The sequence below is a fragment of the Tyto alba genome, unplaced genomic scaffold (assembly GCF_018691265.1).
Source record: "Tyto alba isolate M040663 unplaced genomic scaffold, T.alba_DEE_v4.0 Super-Scaffold_1, whole genome shotgun sequence".
Taxonomy (NCBI): Eukaryota; Metazoa; Chordata; class Aves; order Strigiformes; family Tytonidae; genus Tyto; species Tyto alba.
This window is the reverse complement of record NW_024881261.1, coordinates 11,010,445-11,027,077: the sequence shown is the minus strand read 5'-3', so window position 1 is coordinate 11,027,077 and position 16,633 is coordinate 11,010,445. Positions and strand designations below refer to the sequence as shown.

General features: G+C 41.0%; 1 protein-coding gene across 2 annotated transcripts in view; it reads right to left on the bottom strand.

Annotated features, from left to right (window-relative positions):
• Positions 1-11,635, bottom strand: part of GPAM (glycerol-3-phosphate acyltransferase, mitochondrial) — a 61,057-nt gene extending 49,422 nt beyond the window's left edge. Inside the window, exon 1 of one of the 2 annotated variants that reach the window (XM_032988531.2) lies at positions 11,544-11,635. The gene's annotated coding sequence lies outside the window, so the exon portion shown is untranslated. The remainder of the gene's footprint in view (positions 1-11,543) is intronic. The other variant, XM_032988527.2, reaches the window with a different exon arrangement.
• Positions 11,636-16,633: the final 4,998 nt, after the last annotated feature.

Here is a 16,633-nt window from a genome sequence, read left to right as displayed (position 1 = left end):
AGAGACAATTCTTCCACTAAGAAGAGTGGAAGCTAAAAATACAAGGCAGAGGCTGAAGGGCAGCCAAAGGCACAGGGTGATACTCCCTGTCAGTGATCACACAGCTGGTCTGTGCCCGAGGACTGTTCTCTGTCCCCACAGCACTGCTTAAATACAGCCCAGAGAGCGGCAGTGGAAATGAGGAAAGCCTCTAGAGACTGTAGAAAAAGGGTTGCATGAAATTATGTCTTTCACACCGTCCTTAAGTTAGCATGAAGCCAAAGATCTCAATCAATGCAAGAGTGCCTGAGTTGCTGGTTACTTTTCTGGAAAACAGACAACAGAATCTGCTTCTAAATGACTGACCCTACCAGCACTCTCCGAGGACTGATGAAACCAGTAGTGGGATGTGATTATGAGTAGTCTCAAATTGGATCAGAAAGTTGTTTTACAGAAACCACTGCGCAAATCGTGGAGCGAGCCTTAGGAGATGTCCAAAGCACTGCAGAAATCCCTACTGAACTGGACACACAGGTGTGGAAAGAGGCTTTGTACTACACCAAAGTCCCCAGAGTGCCTCAAAACTGAACACGAGAAGCTGCAAAAAACAGGAATATGTTCTACATGATAACACAGAGCGATTCTGTCTTCTACATCTAACAAAACATAACCAATACAAAAATAAACATACCTTCACTGCTAAATCCTCGTGGGAGAGTCAAAGGGAAGTTATGTCCTCCCAAAAGTTTATCCAACTGTCAGACACCCAGATCTCAAAAATACATGAGACCCCCAGTGAGCACAGTGAGTTTCAGAATAAAGTCCAAAATGTTCTGTTTAAGTAATTTCTTTGACGTTATCATCAAAAATGAAGCAGCCAATTGGGAAAAAAAAAATCAAAATACTAGTAACAGAATATGAAAAATCCAAAGAAACTACAGATGACTTCTGATTCCCTGTACCAGTACTAGCATGTAGCATGTACGTACTGAAATGTAACAGGATTTATTCCTATCCATGGACTACTCAATGTATTTATGTTTGGAATTGATCTATTGCACAATGCAATGATTAACACAGTAATAACAGAGAATAAATCAGTTTCCTTAGCACCAGGTTCTGGATAGTAATAATCTGCATATAACACATGACTCATTGGCAATTCCCTTTCATATGCAAGTTTAAAGGGAACAATATTGAAGTTAATGAAATTATGCCCATACGGTCAGCTATATCCTGTTCAGATAACCAGTTTATAAAGTTGTTGGCCATGAGGTATATTGTCTACTAGCCAGGGTCCCGAGACAAAGATTATTAACCAAAAGCAGTTAGAAGAGAATGATGATCATGACATAAGTAAAGCAGTATCTTTAGACCGTTACATCTGTGACAAAACAACAGCTAACACATAAAAGCAGAGAATAATCTATAAGTAAATTAACAGCTACCTATTTCAGAGGTGGGAGAGAACTACTTTTTTCAAAAAAGAAGGTGGCAGGCAATTTGTTTTGGAAACAATGAATGCCTTCAATGTCAAGATTATGAAACTTAAGCTACCACTGTAGGTTGTTTCAAAAAGAACAGCAGAAGATGTGCCACCACATCACAGGAGAATTCCTGGCCTCTTTCACATTCAATCAAGAAATGTCTCAGGTCTGAGCCTTGCTTTTTACTCCTGTTTGGATTTGTAAGAACAACACGGGGAGTAGGAACTCAGCACAGGGGAGGCAGGTGGTGGTCACAACACACATCCAAACACTGCATAGTTAATTACAACCCTGGAATCATACTCAATTGATGGTGTGGGCCAAATAGATTCTGGGGTTTTTTAATTGCTTGTTGATATATTAATGTTATTTTTATAGTGATTATAGAAGATGTGACTCAGAAATGAGCCACCACAGGAATGACAAGTATTTAAAACTGGAAAGAAATGCACTGGGCTTTCCTGATGCAGATCCACCAGGTGGTAAGGCGGTAAAAATGAAAGGAACTCTTATAGCAGATAAAATATTTTACTTTGCCCACGCATGTTGTTAAATAACTATTAGACATGAGTAGCATAGAGTCTTGTGAGGAACAAAACTGATGAAGTCAGGTCCACCGTGCAAGCGGTTCAGGAAGACCAGACTCTTCCAGAGGTGAGAACCCAAGTGAGCAAGTCCTCACTGTTGCTGCAGTTGATTCACATATCCGCAGGTGGGTGCTTAGCTAATGGGTGTATGTACACCCACAACTGAACACACGCACGCTGCCAGGCATGCACCTCTGTCCTCATCCAGGATAACATATCTACACAGCATCATACACACACTGAAGAAGAGCCCACACCCCTCCATGGTAATTTTCTAGTCTGTGCTAAAAGCATATTCCCCCACTGCTCTGTGCTAATTTGGCCTCCCATCTTATTTCTTTTTTCTCACTCCCTTACCTGCTTGCATTTCTTTTGCCTTTTGATGTTTTTTAAAAAAAAAAAAATGAATGCTATGCAAAACCTGTGTTAGTGCAATGTTTACCCAGCAAGGTCAGGAAGATGGCAAAAAGCTATCTGGCATACAAAGATGGGGGAGAAGCGCAAACAAGAGCAGTCATGCCAGACACTTTCAGAAGCATAGCCAAAGGCAGAGTCAGAGAGACCAGAACAGTTAAAATCAGTCAAAATGTCCAATCCTGAGCACTGCAGTAAGACTCAAGGTATACTCATGTAAATCGTCACCCATCCCAAGAGAGTAAAAAAATGTTTAAATTTTCCCTCACACTGTATAAGAAAAAAGCTTTCACATTGGAAGCAGCTATTTCCTAGTACAAGACTTTTGACCACAGTCTAGATCTCCTAAAGCTATCTCTCAGTTTAGGGCAGAAATAAAAGCAGGATGTGCAAGCTGACTATTCTTCCACTCCCTACCAGCTGCTAGTTGGCTATTTAGAAACTCATTAACTTCCTCAAGAGACCTTGGCCCTAATTAGTGCCTGGACTGATCAGCCTGCCCCTTTCTCCTTCACCTCTGCCTCTCAGAGCCTTCCATAATCACTAAAGGAAACCATGCTCCTTTTGCACAATTTTAGAAAGAATTTCTTGAGCTATCTGGATCTGCACACAGCTGTTGAATTCTGTTCTGCCTCAGAATTTACCAGACCACTGCAGAATTCTCCAGCTTGCTTTGACGCCCTAATTCTTCATGTATACACATATCACTCTTAAATCCTCCTCTAAACCAGGCTCTGTAGTTTCCTTTCCTTTGCCTTTTGTACAACAGAATCTGTTTTAACTGAGATTGAAGTGTTACCAGGGCCGTTCAGCCAACTGTAATGTTGATGCCAATCCTGCAGTCTTTTTAACACCATCAGTGAGAGGGAAATTAACAAAAAATGGACTAATCCCATTTTCCAAAATTATAATGTATTTTGTGTGTAGATATGTACCCAGATGTTCGATAATGGTGACAAAAAGAACTTACCAATATAATAGAAAAACAAGAGGACTCCTCACTTTGTGTTTAAAGGGATGCACTTAGCAATATTAAGTTCAATAAGTATGCAAACTGAAACCATAGAAAGCAAAATGAAAAAGTTATGATTGCAAAGCACAAGTATAGTCTTACTCAATTTAATGCATGTAGCCATCTTATGGAAAAAGGGGTTTATTTCCTGAATCTCTTCCAATTTCTCAGAAATATGTTTCATATTCAACATGTCTGCACAAAAAAATAAAGGCTGCCATGCCCTGCAACTTGTCTTGGATGACTGGATGTGGGTTCCACTGCTGCACAGCCAGAGTGCTCCCATAGTCCCGCTAAAGCCATCCTCTTTCCAGGTGACTGTGATAGTCCTTATTCACCAAAATAAGAGGAAGTATCATCCTTGCACATGGACTGTCAAAATAGTCAGTCCAAGGGCTATAAAGTAGTAATACTACCCTAACACATCTCTAATTAATATGATTACTGTAAATGCCACCTAAAGACTCATTGCGGATTTGTACACAGATCTTACATTGGCATTACAGGAAGGCAAACTGAAGCCATCATAATTCATTATCATAATTACATATTAATGATAACCCTAGATTTTTTTTTTTTTTCCAAAACAATGTTTAAAAAACATCATCACTACAACAACAGAAAACCCAGCAGGTGTGAGGATAAGTAATCTCCTGAAGGGTATCCTACCTGTAGCAATTAAATGAAATTGTAATCAACATATTTGTCAGCTCAAAGACAGCCTGGTGAAAATAATATTTTAACAAAACATGATGCCATGACACCCAAGGGATTTCTTAACATTATATCTAAGAGAGGCATGAGGCTACAAGGCCCATTTAAAATAACAGTCAATAGCCTGTTAGAAATGTTCTTTTTTTGGCATCCTTACCTTGAGTAGTCACTTATTTACCAAGCTTGAGCTGCAGGTATGGTCAAACCACTGATTAAATATTTCCTGAATTCTATTGCTGTTTTCCTTAGGATTCCATACATGTATGTAACCTTGCCTATTTTCTTCTTTCTCACATTCTCACATACAAATTTCCAGTTCTGTATTAACTGTCCTTCATATTCAAATACAATTTCACTCACACACTCATGCCTTTTGAATTTCTAAAAGACCAGTGTTTAAAAAGAAACATACTGAATAAGTAGATGTTTCCATCCGCTCTTCCTAAGTAAAAAATTAAGTATATTTTTCTTGGGAGAAGAGACTTGTGCTTCAGAGAATTCCAGGGAACAGAAAACTTTTCCAAACAAGAAGTGCTTCCAGCTTTGTAAGCACAACTAATCAAATTTCAGAGTTTCCATCCTGAAGAAAATTGCAATATTTCCACATGCATTCTCTGCAGGATTTGAATAAAAAGCTGAAATAATGAACTCTAAATAAATATTTATATGTCCTATAGATATACTCTCCTGAGGAAATGGGTCATTACCTCCTTACTAGTTCTCATTTTTAAATAACTTAAGGGCAACAAATCACCCTCAGAGTAAACACTGCTTTTCCAAATGGCCCTCTCTGCCTATATTCTCAGGGCAAGGAATCGAAATTGTCTTCAGAAATGATGGAGGCTCCCTGTACTTGCAGGATGAAGACCAGTCGGAGGAATACATGGTGATCTCAACAGCTTTGTGAAGTAGTCTCACTGCAGGCAGAGTAGCTTCATTGGAAAAGGTACTTTGTGAAAGATAGGAGTTAGTTTTAAAAAAGCTGTTCTGCATGAAACTCAAAATGCAATAGATTTATTCGGCAAATACAGATGTAGAAGTTTCCAGTGCTGGATAATAAGTACCAAATCCCCCTAGAGTTAAGATATTTTACCATAACCAGGAAGTTTTGAATAGAATAGCTATGTAATTTCAAAAAAAACCCACTTCAAAATTAGAGCATACTGGCCAAGCAGAAAAGGCTATTACCATTACAATAGTCAACCACATAAATAAATCATCAGCATGATTGATCTCAGTGGCCTTTAATCCAGATGGCTTTTTTCCCAGGCCATCTAGGACACTTTGTCCAGTATGTTAAATCTAAAAGATAATAACTATTGTAGATAACACAGCTATATACAGCGCTTAGATACAAATATCAGGGCATGTCCCTGCACAGGAACTATACTGTCCACTCACCAGTCAGGATGCCCCCAACTTTAGCATGGACAGACAAGAGATAAGAGGACAAGAGGAGCTACCCTGTCTTGTGTGATCTGTGCAAAATGAGAGGCAAGGAGAGTCCATGCATCGTGGAAGGCTGGGGCAGGCCCCCTTGCACACCAAGCTGTGGAAACCTCCCTGAAGAAGGCAGAGCAGTGAAATATCAAGGTACAGTTTCCCTCTTTCTCCTTTGAGCTTCTGGGGCCTCTGGGCAGCAAAACTCATGCTGTACCTGGCCTCATCACTTCACTTCCAGAGAGCATAGTTAGACTGAGACTAAAGGGTCCAGGCTGGCTATGACTATGCAGTAACACAGGAAGCACAAGAGCCTTTATTTCCTTCTCTTTGGATGGTAATGATTAAAATAGCTGATAAAGTGCAAAACCATGCATGAATAACCTGGGATCACAGCAGGAGCCTGGTGCCAAGGAACTGTCTTGGCTGACCACCATCGACTGTCCAACATCAACTACTATCTCCCTGCCCACAGAGCCTTTCCTGGCTGATGGGATACTCCCAGTGTGAGGAGCAGAGGCAGAAGAGCAAGCAGGAAACTGCCACTGAAACTCTGCACAAAGTGAGGGAGTGTTGGAAGGAAAGATTTATAAACACAATCTCACACATAAGCATATTTAAGTAGCATAGGCAAAGTCATGATGTGAAGGAGACCATACAAGCATCAGTGTTTGCTGAGCTCAATGAAAGTGGTAACTGAACAGAAGGGTGGTGGGAGAGGAAACATCAAAGGTGTGAAGATGAGAAGCCAGCCCACAATACCAGAAGGTAGTAGTACATAGTAACAACTGCAGACAATATGGTTTTAGTGGCATATTGGACAGACCATAAGGGTTGCAACTACAGGAGGAAAATGAAGACTAGAAAATAGAAAAATGAGCTGGCATGGGGATTAACAATGCTGATAGAAAAGGAGACTGAAAGGTTTCAGGTCAGTATGCAACCGGGGATCTCAGGGGAGTTGGCTCCTGACAGGAGCTGAGGGAGGAAAGGAACATGTGGTATTTGTTGTCCTGGAGAGGAACATCTTTCCAAACTACTTGTTACTAGCTACAAGATTAAGGCTTGGAAAAGAAGTCAAAAGTGTTTGGATGACTGAACTTAATTTCACTCACATCTCCTATTCCTGAGTGATGTAGGCTTTGATCTGTTCTATTTTAAATTACCTTATAATAAATTATCTACATTATTACTTTGTGAACGTATCCACCAAAATTCAAGGAAATTATATTTGCCTTCACTTTGTTGCTTGCTTGCCATATTGAAAGAGCAACACTAATTATTATTATGGATAATGCAAATAATCATAACAGGCCAATGAAAGGTCCAAGAGATGGGGCAGCGCTCAGAGGAGGATGAGATGTTTTCACCAGTTTTCACAGGAGTGAATGAGTCACTTTGCTTTTCTGTGTCACGTGTTGTCTGTTTATAGTACACCACTAACACCATCTCCTGGCCAGTTGGTGTCTGGAGTAAAATATTTATAAAGGTCTCTAAGAGCCTGGAATGAAAGGTATTGCAAACACGGAAAATATTATCTTTACCATATCTTAAATTCATATTCATTGACTTTACGTATGCCAAAATAATACCACCCCACCCCCATAGAATTAGATGTAGGGTGCAGGCATTTCAACGACTTTTTTTTTAGCAAAGGGTTTCCAGCAAGGTGTTATCAGAATACTATAAAATCAGCTTACATTTTCAGAACACACTATTGAATTGGGTACACTTTGTTGTGGAGCCCACTGAGAAAAAAATAAAACTGATATTAAGGAAAAACCTTTGAAAACAGACCCTTTCCCAGTGTTTCAAGTTCAGCACCTTAAACCTTACACACTTTCTGAAGCATTACTAATGTATCTTCATCACCTATTGCTGTCAAAGATTCAGTATTCCCTGTTCTTTTCACTAATTTTTTAGATATCAAGACCATTCAGAAGTGCAAAGAATAACTGTGCTTTTGGTACAGCCAAGCAGTCAATAGATCAAGGTCTGTCCAGTTAACACTGAATTTACCCAGCTGTTTTTAAGCATTTAAAACAAGGTTTTGACATCTTCTTGATCTTTCAAAATCTTAAATATCTGTAGATGTCAAACATAGCATGTTAAGGAGTTACCTTGGAACTTGCTCATATATATCGATTGGCCCAGACAACTTTAATTTCAAAATCATTTAAGAACTGACTCACAGCTCAAGGAAGATATGTCCTGAGCTCTCACTTTAGGGATAATATTTCCAGAAAAATAATCAGAATCAGTAACTTGTATTTTTGCCTTTAAATTAATGCAGGAACATAGGGTCAACTTCTAATTTTAGCTAAGCTCAGAATAAACAAACAGCAGCAGAACCTCTTGCGTCATTAACAGCATAATCAATCTAGAGTCTTCAGCACAGTCTGTCCTAGAGAACTGAATACTTGGAGCTATAGTGGGTTTCTGAGGAGAGCGACTTTGTGAATCCCTTGGAAGGTAATCAGATTACTGTATTCCCCAGGGATCTTCACAGAAGACAACTGCAGTGTCATACTTTCTGGAGTAGCTTGCAGGAAATATTATATGAATGCCATTGGTATATTATAATTGCAAATATTTTGCAGATTACCAAAATGCTCTGTTCAGATAGCTTAGGTTGAAATGACTGCTTTCTGCAGAGTGCATACTTCATCCAATTACATTACTGTAAACCACACTAGAAGACAGAAACTGTCATTTTAAAGGCTAGCAAGTAGTACTTATGATCATCATACAAGATTGTCAAATTGATTTCGAGTGAATCAGTGCAAAACCAGCTACAGCCTAACAGAAGAAAAAGCAAAGGTGTCAACTTTCTTAAACTTGGCTATCAGAGGAAGCCTGTGAAAAATCTCTGAAGAGCTGTATATGGGCAGTAACACAGACATCTCTTACATTTGATATTTCAGCAATTCTCCAAGAAATCATATCTTCAAATGGCCAATTAAAAGAGGAAGATGTGTTTTTTATCTGCAGTTGGTTGAGTCATAAAGCAACAACTATATGAATGCCTAATTGAGTGCCTGAAACCTCCAGACTTGATTGCTCTGCTTCATCCTACTACATGGAGCATGTAACATCTCTCTACTACTATAAGACATGGTGAATGGAAAGAACCATCTCAATGTACATCATCATTAGTGTTTTGGTGCAATTTGAAGAAAACTATATCCTTTAACTGATCTGAAATTTGGTCTGTTATCTATGGGAAGTCGCTGAAAGTGACCTTTTTGGAGGTTGAATGCACTAAAAGCTATGTCTTGATAAAGTGGGAAGAAAAACTTTGTTTATGGCATCAGAGAAGGAAAATCCACTGAGATATTCAACTGGTAATGGATTGTGAGTCATAAAATCACTGTTAATAAGCCTTAAGACCTAGTGTGAATAGTAAACTGACAAGCAAGGGGATTTTAGTACTTTAGGTAAAATAGCTTCTGAGATAAATGGGAGTCTTCTGTTCCAGAAGACAAGGCCTGACAGTGCAGGCAATCATCCTGCAGCTTCCCAGAAAGCTTTTCTTATTCACATGACAGACCCAGCCAAAGTTTGCTTGGGTAGCTTCTCCTCCAATCTGCTTACTGTTTCAATGACACGGGGGAAATAAGAGCAGTATGGCCAGCTCAAGAGCCGTGCACTGGGCTTTGCCTTTCTGTGGCTCAGTTCCATTATCTGCAAAACAGAGATAATGGTACTAAGCTCATGATAAGCATTATTATGATCACTTTACAAGCACAGCACAAGCTAATTAATACAGTTAAGTTTGATACATGTAGCTCTCAAAGCCACGTAATTCTTTATAACAAACAGGTCCCTTTTACAGCAAGAGAGACTGTCTCCAAGCATGATGCTATCAGACTGCTGAAAAATCACAAACTTTTAAAAATGGGGACAACACTAGTATAATAGATACAGTGTGCTAAGAAAAGTAGGTCTAAGAATGAACTAGCAGGATTATGTAGCTTGGGAAACCAGAACCGTGATTTTAATCAGCAGCTGCAATTGATAGAAGTGCAGAGGTTTGTGTTTGATTTGAGAGTGCAGCACTACAGATACTGAAAGATTATTTCACAGGGAAAACTAATGGATCTTAACTCTTCAATGGATAGGAATTATGGTGAGCATTTCTAGAACCCAATTTTTGCCAGTCCTTCATGTGTGCAATCATATTTGGATCCCACAAAGCAGGCTTTTAATTCAGCTGGGTAATCAGGAAGTTGGAGACAGGCTCTGTAGCTTGGTTATGGAGGGAGCAGGAGTATTCCAGGCTCCCAGGGAAACACAGGTTGCAAATATGAGGAAAGGTTTCCAGGCTTGGGAATGTGAATGGAAGCTAGGTGCCAATCAAGTCCTTTATTATAACTCTGCATCCCTCCTGCTTCTGAAATTTCTTTATCAGATTGCCTCTGCATTTTTCTTTGCTTTAGTTTTTATCATTTAACCATATTTTTAAAGTAAGCAGCATACATTCAGGGTCAGTTCCTCAGCAGTCAATGGAACTGCCACTGAGGGACACCAGATGAGAAATTTGCCTTTAATATAGTATACTGCCTCACTCCACTGCAGTCTTTTTTTTTTGGTCAGTTTTTCTGTAGCAAAGCATGTAGGCTGTGCAAGCAGCATTATTTATGTCCAACACATCATGGCTAGGAATCAGGCAGAAGATCAGACAGCTTCTACAGAGTCTTTCAAAGTTGTAGTGACATACCCCAACCCAAGATGAGAAACATCATATTGCTGCAACCTTCCCAGCACTAGTGGGATAATGTCCAGAAAAGAGAGCATTACTGGAGCAGTGGTTACTGTGTCAGAGCCAGTTGCCAATCTGAGAAGATTAAACGAATGAATGACACAAAAGAGTCCATTCTACCTTCTTTCTCACCTTCCTCTTAAAATCCTCTCCCCACCCCCCTGCCCCGCACTGCCAAGAGATCAAGACCTGTTGTTGAGATAACAAGAACTAAAAGGCTTACAAGCTGTTATACAGGACAGCATGGTTGAGATCCAAAAAAGCACTTAAGCACCTCAGAAGCCATTTAGGCCACATTCAGGTGATTCCAGAATGCTATTCCCCAGCAGCATCATTCTTAACAAAACACTTAATCCATGTAATTTCAACAGAAAATGCCTGAAATTCTGCTAGGGCACATACCAAGTGGGACAGCAGCGCTTATTACCGCTGAGCCCAGCAGCCACAGCCATGCTTTATTCAAGGGACAGCTGGAGGAGATAGGCCTGGTGGTCAGAGCCCTTGGCCAGGAATATGGGAGACCCAGACGCAATTCTCCACACCTGTGGAGTTCAAAGCTATCTTTCCTCAGAAGTGCTCTAACTTCTACCTAGAAGCTATCCTTGGGCACTCAATGAGTAATTTGAGGGCATTCTGCCGACTGGAGCAGGCTCAGGCACGTGTGCTGCAGAGCGTGCAGGAGCGCTTAGACTTCCAAGGTAAACAAAAAATGAATGTCAAGCCAACCAGAGCAGTTTGCCTAGCTGGTCTCAATTCAGATGCCCACACAGACATCCAGTGCCATTTAAGATGTCCTTGAGTATCCTGCTGGGCTTCCAGATCCCACTCCAAAAGTACATGAGTCTCCTAGAGGTCCTGTGTCACAGCTGTGGATATCTTGGCTACCTTACAGCACCTGTTAATGCAATACATGCCTTGTAACACATGCAAATTAAATCAAGTGCCTGGCAAGTTTAGGCATCTCCAAATGGTGGCTGCCCAGGGGTGGCTGTGCTGTCACATGACCAGTGTAAGTCATCAGTTCCAGTCTCGCATGACCTGTTTTATGTGTCTCATGCCTTTATTAAATCAAGCCCTGAATCCTTACCCTGCATAACTAACTAGCTCCAAGACAAACCATAAAAAAATACACCAAATAAAACACTTACCCACACAAAGGCTTCAAGGAAACTCAGATGGAAACTGATGTTTTGTTCCAACAGTAGCGAACTCCAGGCAGAACTTCACTGGAGAAGCTTCCAGAGAATATTACTCTGAATATGCTGGCAAAGATAAACAGTAACAGGTTCAAGCATTCAAAGGAACATGAAATATGATTATTTACTTCAGCCACAACTTTGTGCTCAGCAAGATTTGTTGTTGCAAATGTCTGTGTGAATGCCTTGGACAGCAGAAATGTCAGCTTCTTCAGCTGAGAGTCCGTGCTCACCCACACCCCGGGGAGTGCATGTACCAACAGCAGCACTGTCTCACCAAGTGCATGGCTGCAGGTGATTGCTGAAAAATTATGATTCATCATTGCGTAGTTACACAGACAGACAGGTGATACATGAGGAAGTTTAGAGCAGGAGACTCTCTTCCGGTGGCCCGAACCTCCATCTCTGATTTTTATGTGATTCCCTCTTCCACAAATGCTATTTCCTCTCATTCACCTGTTTCTGATTTGTTTTGTGCAGTTAGTGAAGTCCTCAGAATCCATCTGAGGACTTAGGGTGGAGGATATCTGTGGGTCCCAGGTGCTCTGTTACACACCTGTATGGTTCTATCATAAAATCTTAGAATCGTAGAATACCAGGTTGGAAGGAACCTCAAGGATCACATGATCCAACCTTTCTGACAGAAGTACAATCTAGACAAGATGTCCCAGCACTCTGCCTATCTAAATCTTAAGTGTCCAATGTTGGGGAATCCACCACTTACCTGGGGAGATTATTCCGGTGACTGATTGTTCTCATTGTGAAAATTTTTCCTCTTGTCTCTATTCAGAATCTCCCCAGGAGTAACTTGTACCCATTACCCTACATCTTTTTCACGTGACTCCTTGTAAAAAGGGAGTCTCCATCTTCTTTATAGCCACCCTTTACATACCGGAACATAGTGACAAGGTCTCCCCTAAGCCTTCTCTTCTCAAGGCCGAACAAACCCAATTCTCTCAGCCTTCCCTCATGGCAGGCTCCCTAGTCCCCTGATCATCTTGTGGCCCTCCTCTGCACGCTCTCCAGCCTGTCCACATCTTTTTTGTATAGCGGGGACCAAAACTGAACACAGTGTTCCAGGTGTGGCCTGACAAACACTGAGCAGAGTGGGATAATGACTTCTCTCTCTCTGCTGGTGATGCCCTTGTTGATGCAACCCAGCATCCTGTTGGTTTTCTCTGCTGCTGCAGCTCACTCATAGTGAGCTTGTTGTCCACTGGGAGCTTCAGGTCCCTCTCCAGAGCTGCTCCCCAGCCAGGTAGATCCCATCCTATGCTGTACTCCTGGACTATGTTTTCTCAGGTACAAGACCTTGAGCTTGTCCTTGTTGAACTTCATAAGGCTCTTGTTAGCTGACTCTTCCAGCCTATCCAGGTCTTCCTGCAGAACAGCTCTCCCTTCCAAAGTGTCCCCATCCTCACTCAGGTTGGTATCATCTGCAAACTTTACCAGGGTACACTTGATCCCATCATCCAGATCATTTATGAAGATATTAAACAGCGTTGGGCCCAATATCAATCCCCAGGGGACCCCACTTGTGACAGGTTGCCAGTTTGAAAAAGAGCTATTTCCTACCACCCTTTAGGTGCAGCCTGGCAGCCAGTTCCCCACGCCCCCACAGAGCACTTGTCTAGACCGTAACGCACCAGTTTCTCTTGGAGGAGGCTGTGGGGAACCATATCGAAAGGCTTGGAGAAATCCAGGTAGACAATGTCCACCGCTCACCCCACGTCAACCGAGCAGGTTACTTTGTCATCTGCTCACAGGACTGAAGCATCATAGAATAGAATCATAGAATCATTCAGGTTGTAAAAGGCCTTTAAGATTGAGTCCAACCATAAACCTAACACTGCCAAGTCCACCACTAAACCATGTCCCTAAGTGCCACATCTACACATCTTTTAAATACGTCCAGTGATGGTGACTCAGTCATGTGCTGAAGTGAGTGACCAAGCATGTGCCACGAGTAACTAACTATTGAAAAGGTATTTATTCTACAAAAGGCTGAAATCCATAAGTTATTTATGACTCGAGGCAATGAGTATACACAGCACAGCTCACTGTAGGCTTAGGATCCAGGACAAGTTTGACTGTAACAACACAGTGCTGCATTTCCAACATGAGCCACTAACCTAGATCAGGCCCAACATAAATGCAGTTACCATGCTTCCAGACTCAGCTTGGATGTCTCCACACCTGTGGGATAAATACACTCCTTATCTTGGAAACACCATCATCAATACATTGCAGCCTCTAGGTGAGTGTCACCAGATGCCACTCCTTCTGGAATCAGCTAGCTGTCTCCATTGATCATTACCACTCCATAAAGTCCTTCCATATAGCTAAGGGGCTCTTCAGGTTTACTGTTTTATCCAAAACAGTGAAAACTGGATGTCACAATATCCCTTGCAGATTCAAACAGCAGAACCTCATTTTCTTCATGTAAGAACCAGACAGTAGATACTCACACAGCTTTCCATCACAATGCAAGGAACAAATCTGGAGAGACAAGCTGCCCTTGTAGGTGAAATTCACAATAAGGCCTTCATTTGCTCTTTGTTGAAATCTTTACAGACACTTAGATTGCTGAGATTATTCAATGGTCTTGGAAAGTAGAAATGTAGGGAAGTACAACAATCCTCAATGGTCTGCTTTGCAATTTAATGGCTTTCCCTTTTCTGTGTGTGCAATTACTGAGAGAAACCTAACCCTTCCCCAAGCCTTCACCTTTGATCAGAGCAGGTATCAAATGCTGGTTGGCTTAGGTACATTTTGTGCTTGTTTCTTATGCAAATGCAAACTACTATACACCAGCTGGTACTTCTGCCAAATTTGTTTCATGGATTTAATTCTGTTTTCTACCTCTTACCTAAAAGGGGTATTATGTACACGGAGATTACTTTCTGTGAAAAGATAGTGAGAGATTTATTTTCTTTCAAAAATTATGGGATTAGATCCATTTTGGAGTAATTCCACTGAAACCTGTAGCATTATACCAATGATAATTTAATTACAGTTTTTGCTAAAAATCACCAGAACAAAGCTAATCTGTGTTTCAAGTGCTTTGTTAATGGCGAGGCTGACCACTTACATAATTTTTAGCAAGGCATTTACACTATGCCTAATCAAGGTTAGCCAAATATCTTATGCTCCAAATCAGCCCTGTGTGGGCACACCTGAGAGACCAAGTCCAACCCCAGGGCTGAATCTGATCCCTTGAGCTTGAAGAATCACTTTGTGGAAGGTCATGAGGCCTTTCTCATGCCCAAATCCACAGGCTTCCTCCTGCAAGCCTCCCCTTATTTCTGGGCTATATATGTTTGATAACAGGATGGGTCATAACATCTCACCAGAAACCCTGGTTTCCAGTTCCAGACCAAATACACACTCACACACACAGAAAGACAAAAATAAGTGAGTGTTTACACAGTGTATATTCAGATTTTGGCTTAGGAAATAAAATTTGTGCCCCAATGCCTGCAGGATTTTGCGTGAGGCTATAAAACAGATACCTGGAGTTAAATCTTCCTTATTTTAGGATTTCTGATGAGGATAATCCCTAGTTAGGTCACACCAAATCATTTATGAGCTTTGGTTCTTGTTCAGTGGATTATTCTTTAAATTCTTTATTTCAATTAAAATAACAACAAACCCTGGCTGAAGGATTTTATTCATGTGTGCATCTTTAAGTAATCTCATTTAAATCAGAATGTAATAGCTTGCAGGACATGGCTCACAAGAACAGTGAGAGCAGCCTATCATGTGCTCTGTATTGCAATCCTTACGAAACTTCATGTCTGGGTTCAGGCCTATTATTTGAAACTAAACACAGAAATTTACAGCCTTTTCAACATTCCTTTAGGGCTTTGGATCAGTTTGCAAGAAGCAGAAGTAACCTTAATTACTTATAAATATCTTCATATCATTGTAGATTCACCTGCACACCATGGCTGCTGGGAGAGAGCTAGCATCCCACAGAATGCATGGTGTAGTCATGGCCATGCTTTGCTAATGCCATCTGACTTGAGACACTCCTTGCAGTGAATGCTTTCCTGAAGGTGTGCCCATAAATCTCACCCACAGGAGAGCAGAAAACTCATTGTCTTGCATTCCAGTTTAAGGTCAGGGCCACCGTGCTCTTCTATCCCAGTCCCTCCTCCCTCAGAAACTCCAGACTAATGACAACTGATATAGCTTTACTACTGTGTAATCCCTATATGCCAAAAGTTGCTTGAGAGAAGGCAGATCCACACCAAACTCCTGCCATGGATGGGGCAGAATGAGGCTCTCCATGGAAGGAGAGACACCAAAGTCACCTCTGAGGATCCCCACAGGACTGGGTCCCACAGGCAAGGTCAGTGAGATCCTCTGTGTTTTGTAACCCAAGACAGATACCAGAGCATAAGTAGCTCAACAGCACCCAGACCTGGGTGGATATACATGTGCCCAAAGTTGAGGCCATGCCAGTTTACATGGCAAGACTGCTTACAACTTATGTTTTTTATGCAGGCATGTAAATTAGCAGTAGTGTACTCAAGTCCTTTTTCTGGGCCTATCACTAAAAGTTAACACAAACAGGATGTAATAGAACACCAGAAAATCTTACCAGCTGACCAAAACTGTCATACAGCAACCACGTGACCAATGGTCATATGAAGAGTAAATTTGTTTCAGTATTCTGCATAAAGGTCGATGTTACATGTCCTATAGTGTAGTACTTAATGCATATTACATAGTCTTGTATGCACATAGTATTAGGTACTATAATTGTGTAGTATAATACTTAGGTTTATGGAAAATCCTACATAAACTCAGATTACATGCCTGTGAACTTTTAGAAAAAGGCAGTAAAAAAAAACAACCTCAAAGGTGGTATATGATCTGTTGAAATTACTTTTGTCCACTTGCATGGCACAAAAGGTTGACACTGTCAATAAGTCATTCAAGACAGGCAGCTAATTCTTATGAATACATTTTCACTGAATTCTAGAAGAAAGCTATGGCTTCACCTCTGCAGATATTCTACGTTTTCCTAATTAACT